Consider the following 14,962-nt stretch of genomic DNA (forward strand, 5'->3'; position numbering starts at 1 on the left):
CTCTACCGATCACGGCGATACCTCACATGTCTGGTTTGAACACCGGTTTCATATGCGGGCGCTAATCACGTATGCGTTCGCTTCTGCACGCAAGCTCTGCAGGACGGGGCGTGGTTAAAAAAAATAATATTTTCTTCTTATTTATTTTAACCTTTATTTTTTATTTTTACACAGTTTAAAAAAAAAAAAATGTGTCACTTTTATTCCTATTACAAAGAATGTAAACACCCCTTGTAATAGAAAAAAAGTATGACAGGACCTCTTAAATATGAGATGGGGGGTCAAAAAGACTTTAGATCTCATATTTACACTAAAATGCAGTAAAAAAGAAAAAAAAAACAGAAAAAGAGAGCTATGGGCGGAAATGACGTTTTGACGTCACTTCCACCCTGCAATGCTATGGAGACAGGTGGAGGCCATCTTCCCCTCACTCGTCTCCATGCCACAGAGGAGAAAGGATCCGGTCACTTCCGAAGCTGCCGACAGTTCCGCTAAGCGGCGGAGGACAACGGAGCGTGCCGGGAGGGGGCCCCTCTCCCGCCGCCGATAAAAGTGATCTTGCTCTGAATCCGCCGCACAGACCACTATTATCGGAAACTGGACCGCCGGCCAAACAAGAGGATACTGTACCGGAGTTATGGCAGCTAGCTGCTGCCATAACAATGATATCCCTCTTCAAAGTTAGAACGTATATCGGCGTGCGTCGGTCCGGAAGTGGTTAAAGTGGTTGTAAACCTCAGGTATGAAACATGAACAAAGCATATACCTCTATAGTGTGTACTTGTCTCAATCCAGAGCATTAAGTGTCATTTCTATCTGCTGCCTCATTCCTCTGCTATCAGCATATGTCAATTCTGCCAAGTTTTCCTGACACCAAGAGAAAAATGGTGACGGGGGAGGGATCTCTGGCTGATTGACAGTCTCGCCTCTGTTCCTGTGAGCTGTGTGAAAGGGGGTGTGTCCCTTCCCTCCAATCAGCTTTCAGAGCTCCCCTCACTAATGCAACTTCAGCTCTCCGCCCCCTGCTTTTCAGAGCTGAGAGATCCTGCGTCAGTTCTGCACTTTTAATGAATGTAGGAGAAAGACAGTTGAAGATAGACAGGTACAACGTATGTAGGAGGATTTGTTTCATCTCTGTGTATCACCTGAGGCCAGTCACTTCACTGGGTATATGGTAAAGGTTTACAACCACTTTAAAGGTATTATTATCACTACTGATCATCTAGAGATTAAAATGTATAAAAGCTGTATATGATCGGAGTCATTTATCTGGAGAATAATGTAAAATTAAATGAATAGTCTTGCATTATCGGGTATATCCACCAAACATTGGAGCTGTTTAAAGGAGAAGTATGGCCAAAGCTCTCCTGGCCATACTTCTCTTGTGGACACAGAAGTGCACTTAGTTCTCCTGTGACCCAAATTTAGCCAAAAGCGGGCTAAAGTGCAGGTTGAAAAAATATTGCTTCCTGTAATGGCCATACCTGAAGGTGATTTGTGGTAACCCCAAGGCCTGGCCGAAAAGTTCTCCCATTTTAATCATGCTCCTATTCTGCCTAATTGCCAGAATGTTCCTATGTACATTGAACACTCATCTCTGGCACAACTGGAGCAAGCACTCTGCCTCATGCAAGCACTCTGCCGCATTCTTCCTCTGGCTCAAGAAGCCACCTAGGGGTTTCTTTTTGTGGTTTTTATTGGGGTACAATTAACTTGGATGGGGATAGGAAACATGAAATGTAGAACTTGAACAAAACTTGAGGATAGCCAACTTTCTGGCTGCTCTTGCCCATTTCTTGAAACCTTTACTATTTTAGCTCCTCAATAGGGGTCTCCTCCAGCAGGCTGGACCTTGGAATGCTGCCTTACACCAGCATACTGCAATCACCCCCTGCTGCTCAGGCCTCGGAAATACTTATGGGTTCTCCCCCACCTTCTGGGCACACCTCCCCAGGGATTGGCTGGAGTCCCATAAATATTTAGGCTGCAGACTCTGCTCTCGTTCCCACAATATTGTAGAAATAGTAGCAGAGCAGCAGTCCGAGAAACCCTGAGAAGCCCAATTATTCAACCCCTCCTCCACTGAAGTGGAGCCAAAGCTAAATTCAGCCTACTCTAACTAGGAGGGTGTTACAGCTATGTTCCTGTTTAGAGAACAAGAGAGACCAAAAAATAAGGGCCTTATATATGTTTTCAGGACCGTTTTTAAGGCAGGGCAAAAGGGGCAGCTGCCCTGGGAACTGTCATCATTGTGGGGCCCAAAGCAGCTGCCTCATACTTGCCAACTATCCTGGTTTAAATTCCCTCGTCCCTTGAGGTTTTAGTCCTGTACTGTGTCCCAATATCTCAGTATGAAGTGCTGCTATTAATGCTGCCCAGCTCTGCCCTATTGTGTACAGATGACTCACCTGCAGATCCTGTGTTTACATGTAAATTACCGGAATCCATATGTAAATAGCGGTGCCATTCATATGTAAAGATGGCATTCATACGTCAATAGCGGCCGCCAGCGGCATTGATATGTATATCTTGCCCCCCTGAGGTCATATCCACAGTAATCTCTAGCAACCAGTCAACAAGCAGAAATCATGTTCTGTAACCTCTAGAAACTAATCAGTGAGCCGTAATGTGTGCTGTAACCTCTAACAACCAGTCAGTGAGCGATAATGATACACTGTAACCTCTGGCAACCAATTGCAATAGCTGCCTGATCTGATTCAGTAAACTAATTTTGAGTCTAGCTGCTATTTACTGTATGTCTCAGAGTAGGTGGAGAGCGAAACTGCATGAGGGGGCCCCAAGAAAAGTTTTGCCCAGGGTCCAATCAATATTAAAGATGGCCCTGTATGTTTTATATATTTTTTAGTCTCTTACGCATTCCTGGGACGAGGCATGGCATACTATCATATGTTCATGGTAGCCATGCCATGTGGACATAACCCAATTTCATACCCCCAACATTTTGAGATGAGAATGAGGGACACCTACTAGCAAACGTATGTAGACATAGGGCATGCCCCCTGCCACGCCCCTTAAAGGGGACATAATCAAAAAAAAGGTTAATTAAAGCCTCAAGTGCTTTTTTTTACCACTAATATTCCTTTATATTGACTTTTAAAATGACAAATGCAGCAATTTAGAAATTGGATAAAATGTTTAGCACTGGAAAACACTTTTTGAAAGATAAAAAGTGCATTTATATACAATTATATAGATCAGACCAAAATGATGGACAAATGAGGAGGAAAGAGGGACAGAGGGACATTGCTCCAAATCAGGGACAGTTGGGAGGTATGCAATTTGTTTATGTTCCTGTTTAAGCTGGTGCCAGGATCACTGCTGGGTTTTCCTGATTCAGGGTGGCTCCTTTCTCTTGCCTATGGAGTCCTATGGAGCCACCCTTGTATGCAGGGACCAGACATGTATCTCCCTACAATGTGTGCATCAATAGAAACACAAAGCCCCATAGCCTGGAATGGCAAGACACCCCTCTATTCCTCCCCCTTTCTTCTCCAAGCCAGTAGACTGAGTGCACTGTCCACTGTTAACTTTTTCCTGTGAAAGCCAGAAGCAAGGGAAGCAGCACTGAGAGAGACAACAGCATTGAAAGATGTAAACTGCAAGTGCTGAAGTAACAACTTTAACAAATAGTTTACCGGAGAATGTTTATTTTATTGTGCTAAATGTGGTAAACTAAAAAAACGCTGAGGGTTCAATACTATTTTAAAAAGGCTCTGTCACTTAAGGGGAAAAAAGCAAACTGCTGTAGGTATGAAGTGTCAGTCTCAAAAACAATCAAAAATTCCCAGTTACTTACCAGCCAGCCTGCAACAAAACCAAATTGACCCTGTCTAACAATGGTTTGGGGTGGTTGTCATCTGTATATGAAGTGTCCGTCTGCCTGCAGCTGCCAGGCTGTTTTGTAAGGAAACATTCAAGCTAGACATGTGCAATTCGTTTAGTTCTGAATTCGTTTTTTAATTCCAAATTTTCGAATTTCTAATTTCTAAATTGGAAAATTCTACATTTTGGAAATTCAAAATTTCAGAAATTCTACATTTTGGAAAATTCTAAATTTCAGAAAATTCTACGTTTCGGAAATTCAAAATTTCAGAAATTCAAAATTTTGGAAATTCGAACGTTCAAAATTCGGAAATTCAAAAATTCGGAAATTATGAATTTCGGAGATTTGAAAATTCTGAAATTTGAAAATAAGAATGAAAATCTGAAAATTTAAAAGAATGAAATTCCGAAAATTCAAATACCCGGAAATTAGAAATAACAAATAATAACTATTACGTTATAGGTGTTAGAATTTCCGCATTTCCAAATTTTCACATTTCCAAATTTAGAATTTTCAAATTCCGAATTTCTGAATTTTCGGAATTCAAAAATTCAGAAATTCAAAAATCCGAAAAGTTGAAAGTCCGAATTTTCGAATTTTCAGATTTCCGGATTTCCAAAATCCAAAAATCAGAATTTCCCAATTTTAGAATTTTTTTAATTTTTTAATTTCCAAAAAAAAGCAAAAAAGAATGAAAGGAAAACTAACACAATTTTTATCAGTGCACATGTCTAGTTCCAGCACTTCCAGATAGTTACTTAGACCCCATTCACACGAGCTGTCCCATCAGGTCCGCCTGTAAATTTTTCAGGCGGACCTGATCAGACCCACCATTCCCCTCTATGGAGTGGCGGATGTCCGCTGACATCCGCCGCTATCTGATCCAATACAAAATCCAGACGGATGGTGGTCCTATAGTCCATCCCTCTGGTGGATCAAATGTGATCAGATGAAAATGGACAGAGGGCCCGTTGTCCCCCAATCTCCCCATAGAGGAGAGCAGGAGTCTGTCTGTCTCCGCTCTGCATAGCGGAGAAGACATGACCTGTCATCCGCCTGCTCAGTGGGAATCAGTGGAGTGATCCGCCACTAAGCAAGTGGATTCTGTCCCACGGAGGCGCAAGTGTGAAATCGGTTTTAGTCACTAAATCCAATCTGTAAATATTTTTATATTTTTTTTACTATTTTTTTTATTATTTTTTTTACTATGATGGGCAGCTTCACTGACCAATACTGTCAGGCACTGCAAAGGTGCTTTGAGGTGATTTATTTTGCATATGTAGCGCTATACAAGTTATTCATTCATTCATTCATTCACTGAAAAAAAATATGAAATATGAAAGTTTGAGGCTCCATTCACATTAGCGCATCTACAAAGTCGCACAATTTTCATGACTTTGATGCGGCTTTTGATATGATTTTGATATGACTTTGCTCTATGGATCAAAGTTCCATCAAAAGCCACAACAAAGTAGTTCAGGTACCTTTTCAAAGTTGCTGCAACTTTAAGTCGCATTGATTTGAACAGCAATCCATTTTCAGTTATTTGCAAGTCGCTTGACCTGTGGTAATCCCCTTCTGTCACTTTATTATAACCACCATGCAATAAAACATTATGAAATGCTGGTATTTTCCTCTCGCTTTTTCTCAATTTTCTTAGGTTCAAAGACAGATTGAGGGTACTTTGGCTATTTATAATTGTGTGGTTTATGTGCGTAAGCTGCCTTATTTAACTAACCCTGAAGAAATGTATAAGGTGCAGAAAATAAAAAAAACAAAAAAACAACAAGGATATATTTTGGTTATTACAGTGTATTTTTCCCCATTCCCACCAATTAAATTCAATTCCAAGTGTCATTTTCCAAAGTGGTTTTGATTCTGATTGGTTGTTGTGGGAAAAATATCAACTGACATGTTGACACTTTGGCCCAATGAAAAATAAATTCTGATTAGCTGTCAGCCTGTCACCAGTCACTGCTGGTTGTGTATTGCTGTACTTTTCTTTTTTTAATGTGGAGTTCCACCCCCCAAATTATTAATGTGCTTAAAAAAAAAAAACATTTGGAGAAAAATGTTTATTTTACTCACCTCTAAATGCCTGTTGCTAGGGGGTCCCTCGTAGTCTGCCTCCTTTGGTCACCTGGGCTCACTTACCTCGATGCAGGAAGGGCGATCGCCTATCCCCCCTCCCTCTTGTCAATCATCTGGGACACGTGACTGGTCCCAGATGATTGCGCCGCCAGTGGGTTCCCAGCTGTGAAGCCACAGCCGGGCACTCACAGTTAAAATGCCGGTGCCGCCGAGTGGAGAGGAAGATGAGTGGGGCTTTGATCCCCCGCATTGATGGACCCTGGGACAGGTCCGAGTATTAAAAGTCTGCAGCCTAAAACTACTCCAAACTGATATATTTTTTTTTAAATGTCAATTTTGTTTTAGAAGAAAAAAATGTGAAAATGTTTTTTCTTTTTTCCATGGCTTCAAAATTTACATAAATTTTACATCTCTAATCCAGCCATTTTTCTCATCCTGTTATAATCTATCAGGAAAAGTCGACTCTAGTCAGACTGTTTGCTTTTCTCTAGCTGCAATAAAATTTCTAAATAAAATGGAGAGTGACAGTTCTCTGGTGTAGTGTAAAATTCTCAAAAAAATTGTATTCTGTGAAAGTACTCACAAATAAACTTGATAAACTCACAAATCATAAAATCCACTATATCTCCAACCAATAGGCGTAGCTGTCAAGACATGATATGCTAACATAGTCACGGCCTCAATGTTGCATCCTGGCTCACACGTTTCAAGACTACACCCTCTTCATCATGACTCTGAGTACAAGACTTTAATAGACAGTGCTCAACTGTGTTGTCTTTTTATTCCAGACTTTATAGAAACAACATAATTTTTGTTCAGGACTCCAGGGAATATTTGGCACTCTTGTATACAAATTCAAAAATAATGTTTATGCTCATAAAGATTGGTGTTTTTAGAATATGCCTGAATATCTGATATGGGGGGGGGGCTCTGATTGGGACTCTGTAAGGGGCTGTAATGGGAAATCTGTTGTAAGTGAGTTTCATTTGAATTTCTTTGCTTTGTTTACTGAAGTTATTTCTCCATTCTAAATTCATGCTGATCACAAAAAATAAGAAAACCCTAACCAAATCTGGCCACTGCAAGATTCACCTGACCCTCTGATATAAAGAGGGCTCTGATGGGGACTCTGATGTACCCACAGGCACCCACAGGCATCAACGCGGTATTGTTCTTTTCAGCCTGCAATTCCCTGCACCGCAAGAACAATCATAGCAGCAGATCACCTGAGGGCCGTGGGAGGGGTGCGTAGCTCTTCTGCTGCCCTCCGGTGCTTCTACCGGCTCACCCGTGCGATCAGCTAGCTGGAGAAGGAATCCACCGGTGCCCCGAAAGTTGACCATAGAGATTTCCGAGGAACAGATGGTCCCCGGTCATCTATGACTCTCGGAGGCCCGGGTGTGACGTTATGACGTCATTCTTGGTCTGGCAGTTGTAAATACTGCCATGTACTCGGCTGGAAAGTCAAGATCGTTCTGTTTTTTTTTCTATCCAGCTTGGAGGAGAGATGTGGGATCTTATTGACTCCAGATCTCTCCATAAAGAGGGTCTGTCATGCACTATTCCTATTACAAGGGATGTTTACATTCCTTGTGATAGGAATAAAAGTGATAAAAAAATAATTTAAATAAAATAAACAATAAAAAAAAAGTAAAGCGCCCCCGTCCCCTCGAGCTTGCATGCAGAAGTGAGCGCATACGTACGTCGCACTCACATATGTAAACGACGTTCAATCTACACATGTGAGGTATCGCCGTGAACGATAGAAAGAGAGCAACAATTCAAACCCAGACCTCTGTAACTCTCAACAGGTAACCTGTAAAAAATTTGAATGAGTTGCCTATGAAGATTTTTAAGCCCAGAAGTTTGGCACTATTCCATGGGTGTGCGCAATTTTCAAGCATGACATATTAGGTATCTATTTACTCGGTGTAACATCATCTTTCACATTATACAGAAAAAATGGGCTAAATTTAGTGTTTTGTTTCCTTTTTAATTCATAAAACAGTTTCTTTCCCTTCAAAAAAAAATTTCAATTGAAAAATTGCTGCGCAAATACCATGTGACATAAAAAGTTGCAACGACCGCCATTTCATTCCCTAGGGCAGTGATGGTGAACCTCAGCACCCCAGATGTGTTCAAACTACATTTCCCATGATGCTCAACTACACTGCAAACTGCAGGTTCATCATGGGAAATGTAGTTCCAAAACATCTGGAGTGCCAAGGTTCGCCATCACTGCCCTAGGGCAGGGTTCCTCAACCCCCAGGCCACGGCCCACTGCCGGGCCATGGCTTGTTTGCAGCCAGGCTGCGAAGGCTGCACTGTCTGACGTGCGACGGCGGACAAGCAGAGATATGACATCTCTCACCGTCTGCCCGGAACACCGTTCTTCCGGCCACACAGTGGGGCCGCTACACTGCAGTGAGGCCGGGGAGCAGAGAGATGAGATCATCTTTCATCGCCCGTTCGGATCACCTCTTCCGCCCACACAGCGGGGCTGCTACACTGCGGTGAGGCGGGGGAGCAGAGAGATGATATCATCTTTCATCGCCCGTTCGGATCACCTCTTCCGCCCACACAGCGGGGCTGCTACACTGCGGTGAGGCGGGGGAGCAGAGAGATGAGATCATCTCTCATCGCCTGCTTGTATAACCGATCTTCTGCCCTGGCAGTGTGGCCACTTCCCTGCTGGAGGTGAGGTAGGACAGCAAAGAGATGAGCTCATCTCTCACCACCGGCCCTGCATCACCGCTGTTCTCCCTCACTGGCATGTGTTGCCACCACGGCAGGTGGCAAACCACCTCTGCTGGCAGGTGGAAAACCACCTCTGGTGGCAGGTGGCAAACCAAATCTTGTGACAGGTGGCAAACCACCTCTGGTGGCAGGAGGCAAAACATATCTGGTGGCAGGTGGTAAACCACATCTGGTGCCAGGTGTCAAACCAAATCTGGTGCCAGGTGTCAAACCAAATCTGGTGGCAGGTGGCAAACCACATCTGGTGGCAGGTGGCAAACCACATCTGGTGGCAGGTGACAAACCACATCTGGTGGCAGGTGGCAATCCACATCTGGAGGCAGGCGACGTGGAAAGTGTAAAACCAAATCTGGTGGCAGGCAAGGTGACAAGTGACAGTCTGCATCTGGTTTTGCATTATGGTTAGTCGAAGTATTTAATTTTATATTACAATGTAATGACAGAAATAATGCGCTTCAATTATCGTGACACCATATCAGCCACGGTGCTGTGATGATTGAAGCACTAACACCAGCCCTTTCCCCGACAAATTGCCAGCGAAAAGCCGCATAAACCCCACACGGGCCTTGATGCGCTTTTATTCCACAACGCCGGTTCTCTGTGCCAAAAAGGTTGGAGACCACTGCCCTAGGGTCTCTGATAAAAAACATATAATGTTTGGGAGTTCTGAGCAATTTTCGAGCAAAAAAAAAAAAGATTTTTACATGTAGGAGCGAAGTGCCAGAATTGGCCCGGATGCAAAGACCATCCAGGCAACATAGAGTTACACCATGAAGGGCGCAGAGGGTGTACACTGCAGGTGGTGCACTGAGAACTGCTGATGGTGTATACTGGTAGACACCAAGCAGTCTGCACTGTAGAAGTCCTTTAAATTGCATGCCAAGTCTAATTTTAGCCATCCCCATTAGAATGTAATCCTGTTAAGCAAACAAACAGGCAAGAGGTGGTCTGAAAGCACATTAGTGAAAGTCTCTGGGGAGCTGTGACTCAGCCTGCCCAGCATCTGACTATGGAATCATCTCCATTCTGACACATTGTTAGTAGAATGCCGCAAGAATGCAACTTTCATTACAGCAATGTGTTATGACAAGGTGTACCTGGCTGCTCGAAATTTTGTTGGTGCCATCTGGAAGATCATATCATTTTTTTTTTTTTTTCTACTTGAAGTTTTTTTATGACATTGAGAATATTGCTCTAAATTAGAAAGTTTATGTTGGTACCATCATTAAAATAATTTAATGAGCTCCGAAGATGGAAGAAGAATTAAAAGTTTTGGTACAAGAATATTGTCCTGTAATTGCTGCCCGAGGACACAATGACCAGACTATGCTCCCTCATGCAAATGTGTTCTTCATTAGTGACCTATATGGTACTAGTTCCAACTAGATGGGTGAACATGGAAAGGATTTTCTTGGTGGCAGGCTGTATAATAAGCTTTGTGCAGTACTGTGCGAGTGGGATTTAACCATTTCAGCTCCGCAAGTATTTACCCCTGCTTCATTTTTTTGCGATAGATTGCGTTACTTTGACAATTGCACGGTCGTGCAACACTGTATCCAAATAAAATTTTTGTAGTTTTTTCCCCACAAATAGAGCTTTCTTTTGGTTGTATTTTATCACCTCTGCGGTTTATATTGTTTGAAAAAAAAAAAAAACATTGCCCTAATATGACCACAGGGCCATATATGGACACTCTCATTGACCACATATGCCATGTAGCCATATTGGGTCAATGGTGTCACCAACATCCCCAAACCTTTGTTATGCAGGCCTGTGTGGTGGGCACTGGTTGTCCTTGGCCTGGCACTAGGTGGGGGGTTCCATGGCTGCAGCAGATTGGAATGGTGGCTTGCTGCCATGTGACAATTTCAGGCAGGTTTAGGCTGAACTGCCTCTGTAGCTCACGCATGCGTTTGCAAATGCCTGCGTACTAAACCCTTGTTTTTAATGCATACTGTTAGACAGGTTAATTTGGTTGTCTGCGAGCTGGTTGGTAAGTAGGCTTGGGTTTTTTCCTGGGCATTCCCCAGGCTTTGTTACCTGTTTTTGCCTTCCAATGCTGCTTACTGCAATAGCCAGCTATAGATGAGGGCGGTGGCAAAGTTTTGGTTTTAGGCTGAACTGAGTTTGCCCCAAACCTTAGCTCATCATTAGATAAAGTGGAAGTAAACTTTGATTTTCAAAGATCTGCCAACAGGCAGGGTATTTATAACAGAAGAGACCTTATCAGTCTCTTCTGCCATTAATGCATCCACCTGCCTGTCAGCCATCATGTGCACTCTGATCATTTATGGCCCTGATCTGTTCAGCAGCAATGTGACTCCCATGTTAAGGGGGAGTGATGTCATCGCAGCTCAGACTATCAAACGGCCAAAGGCACAGAACCTTGAAGGACGACCGGGCAAAGATGGAAGCACCAAGGGCCCGCCGGTTCAATTCCACTGCAGCACTGGAGGGCACCGTTAGACAGGTAAGTCTGCCATAATGTACTATTATGCTGTGCATACTACCACATTATGGCATAACTTATCTGGGGACCCCCGAAAAAGAAGATTATATAGTGGAGTTAAAGTGATTGTAAAGGATTGTTTTACATTTTTTTTAAATAACAAACATGTCATACTTACCTCCACTGTGCAGCTCTTCTGGGGTCCCCCGGTGGCTCTTGCGTCTATTCCCCACATTAGATAACCCCCTAGGTAAAGCACTCTCCCAAGGGGGTTACCATGCAGGCACGCGCCCAGCATTTGTGTCCATAGACATGAATGCCAAACTCTGCCCCCCCCACCTTCCTCCCGCGTTATTGGATTTGATTGACAGCAGAGGGAGCCAATGGCTGCGCTGCTATCAATCTATCCAATCAAGAGCCAGAACCCCATTGAGAGAGGGACAGCGTGTTCCCGCAGAGGAGATGAAGGGGCTTAGGTAAGTAAAACGGGGGAGCTGGGGGGGCCGGTGACTGCTAGGTGTTTTTTCAACTTAATGCATAGGATGCATTAAGGTGAAAAAACTCGAGGGTTTACAACCCCTTTAACTGCAGCTTTAAAGTGGTAGTAAACCACTGAAGAAAAAAACAAAAAAAACCCTGCAAGACAATGCCATAATGTGCTTGTATGCATTGCATACTAGCACATTATGAAATACTCACCTTAGAACGAAGCATAGGCATCATTAAGGGGTGGCTATTGAGGGCGGACCCCCCGAATCCGGGGCCCATAGCCCCGAGTCCAGGGTCGGCCCTACCGTGAGAGAGTCGCAGGCTGCTGGACACAGTGCTTCCCGCACAGCTGCTGCACTCCATGCTTCAGTGACACAGCCAGAGCCCGGAGATCAGTGTGAGAGTCAGTCTCGTCCCTTGCTCTGCCCATATCATAGAGTTGGGAGGAACTTTCTAACATGAATCTCTCCTGAGCTGGTAAGTGCAGACCATATGGAGGGGGAGGGGGGAAACGCGGTATACCCAGGCTCTCTGTATATACCCAGCCTCTCTTCTGCATATACCCAACCTCTCTGTATATGCCCAGCCTACCTTCTGTATATACCCAGCCTCTCTGTATATACCCAGCCTATTTCTGTATATACCCAGGCTCTCTTCTATATATACCCAGCCTCTCTTCTATATATACCCAGCCTATCGTCTGTATATACCCAGCCTCTCTGTATATACCCAACCTCTCTTCCGTATATACTCAGCCTCTCTGTATAATACCAAGCCTCTCTACATATACACTAGCCTCTCTTTATAATACCCAGTCTCTCTGTATAATAACCAGGCTCTTTGTATACACAATCTGCATCTGGTGGCAGGTGACAAGCTCTCTGGTGACCCCAATGTAATGAGGGGGGCTTTGGGGACCCCTATGTAGTAATATATAATGTTCTATATATAAACACACACACACGCGCGTATATTATATACATATGTATGCCCGCCCAAGCGTATGACTTTCTTTACTTCGCTGCTATGGGCTCTAGCCCCAGATCTTTTTTAGACCTAGCAACACCCCTGGAAGGAAGCCCCTCCAGTGGTGCCCCGTCACTGCTGAGAGGACTGACATATCTAAAATATCTGGTGGCCACACAAAATATTGACACTTTGGGCCCAATTTGGAGATTTTCACTTAGGGGTGTACTCACTTTTGTTGCCAGTAGTTTAGACATTAATGGCTGTGTGTTGAGTTATTTTGAAGGGACAACATATTTACACTGATATACAAACTGTACACTCACTACTTTACATTGTAGCAAAGTGTCATTTCTTCAGCGTTGTCACATGAAAAGATATAATAAAATATTTACAAAAATGTGAGGGGTGTACTCACTTTTGTGAGTGTATATGTTACATCAACTTTTACAGTAAACAGGGTCCTCCAACCTGCTGTAAGCACATGTGAGTACTTAAAGGGACAACAAGTTTATCCCTTTTATTCACTACATTTTTTCCATATTTTAAACTTATCATAGATCCATGATTACCTATGTCCTCTCTTTTTCTAGAGTACTGTTGCACCCGCCCATGAAGAGTTGGTATTACCCAACGAAACGCGTCGGCTTTGTGGTATTCACATTGATGGCTTTACAAGCCTCTCTACTTCATTATATTCAAGAATTTGCTTAACTTTTCATTCATGTGATTGTGGCCAGATTTTTATAGCATACCATAATATGTGCTACGTTATTTCTTTTGTTATGTGTTATATGGTTTGCAGCATGTTTATATGATGATTTGATTTCATATGTATGTACCCCTCACGAGATGTTGTGTTATCCATGGTATAATAAACAAATTTTTTCAAACATTGACTACTCCTTAAAGTGGAGTTCCACCCCCAAAAAAAAAAAAATATATTAATGTGCTTAAATAAAAAAAAAAAATTGGAGAAATGTTTTTTTTCTACTCATCTCCAAATGCCTGTTGCTAGGGGGTCCCTCTTAGTCTGCCTCCTTCGATGCCTGGGCTCCTGATGTCACTTCCCTAGGCGCAGGAAGGGAAATCACCTCTCCCTTCTCACTCTTGTCAATCATCTGGGACACGTGACAGGTCCCAGATTGCGCGGCCAGTCACCCACAGTTAAAATGCCAGCGCCGCCAAGCGGAGGGTGAGACGAGCGGGGCTTCGATCCCCCGCATCGCTGGACCCTGGGATAGGTAAGTGTCTGATTAGTAAAAGTCAGCTGCAGTATTTGTAGCTGCTAACTTTTCATTTTTATTTTTTAAGCGGAACACCGCTTTAAGCCTTACATATATGCCTCATCTAAAGTCCCAACCTTCTCTCTATATAAAACTCTAAACAAGTAACCTGGAAAAAAAAATGAAGGCGTCACCTATGGGGATTTTTAAGTACCGAAGTTGTGCGCAATTTTAAAGCGGGACATGTTGGGTATCTATTTACTCAGCGTAACATCATCTTTCACATTATGCAAAAAAATTGGCTAATGTTACTGTTTTTTTTTTGTTTTTGTGCATGAAACTGTTTTTTTTTTCCTCCAAAAAAAGTGTTTGAAAAATTGTTGCATCAAATACCATGCGAGATAAAAAGTGACCAGCATTGTATTCCCTAGGCTCTCTGTTAAAAAAAAACATATAATGTTTGGGGGTTCTGAGTAATTTTCTAGTAAACAAATGATTTTTACCTGTAGGAAAGAAGTGTCAGCATTGGCCTGGGTGGCAAGTGGTTAATTTCATGCAATCCCCAAGCAATAAGTAATCACTGTATCCCCAAGCCATAAACAAGTCTCCATTTAAACAGGTTTTTTTTCCGTAGACACTCATGTTTTTCCTTTTTAACACAAGGATAATTGCAGAGGGTATATTTCATTTCTGAGTTCAGAGCAAGGCCGGGAATGACAGATGGCAATGCTAAGCTTGAATTGCTCTCATGGTACCTTGTAATAAAGTATCATGACTCACTTTTCAGGACTTCAATAAAATCCACCAACATGAGTGAGTAAATAGACATGTTTTCTGCTGTTTTGTGCTGAATTTTTTTGTTATTTTTTTTGTCCACAGAAGCAAGAATCAAATGATGATGGTCAATGCTGGGTTGCTTTATACAGCAAATATGAAATAGCATGTCAATGAGTTGTTTGCAATTTACTAAGAATGCAAAGTCAGTTGATCAAGGCCAAACATTTTTAATCTGAACACACGGATTCAATTATGTACTATCAATCCTTAGAATTACATACTAAAGCAATGCCTGCTTCCTGAATTGTTTGCACTATTTGGTAATGCACAAGACCTGTGAATACAAGCAAAGTCTAAAGGCCT

The 14,962-nt window shown here is 42.7% G+C and overlaps 1 protein-coding gene across 2 annotated transcripts in view; it reads right to left on the minus strand.

Moving 5' to 3' along the window:
- SV2B (synaptic vesicle glycoprotein 2B) overlaps positions 1 to 14,962 on the minus strand; it is a 246,500-nt gene that overhangs the window by 64,521 nt on the left and 167,017 nt on the right. The gene's annotated exons all lie outside the window — the stretch shown is intronic.

Source organism: Lithobates pipiens, unplaced genomic scaffold (assembly GCF_037356315.1).
Source record: "Lithobates pipiens isolate NorthernLeopardFrog02 unplaced genomic scaffold, aLitPip1_a1.2 Scaffold_8, whole genome shotgun sequence".
Taxonomy (NCBI): Eukaryota; Metazoa; Chordata; class Amphibia; order Anura; family Ranidae; genus Lithobates; species Lithobates pipiens.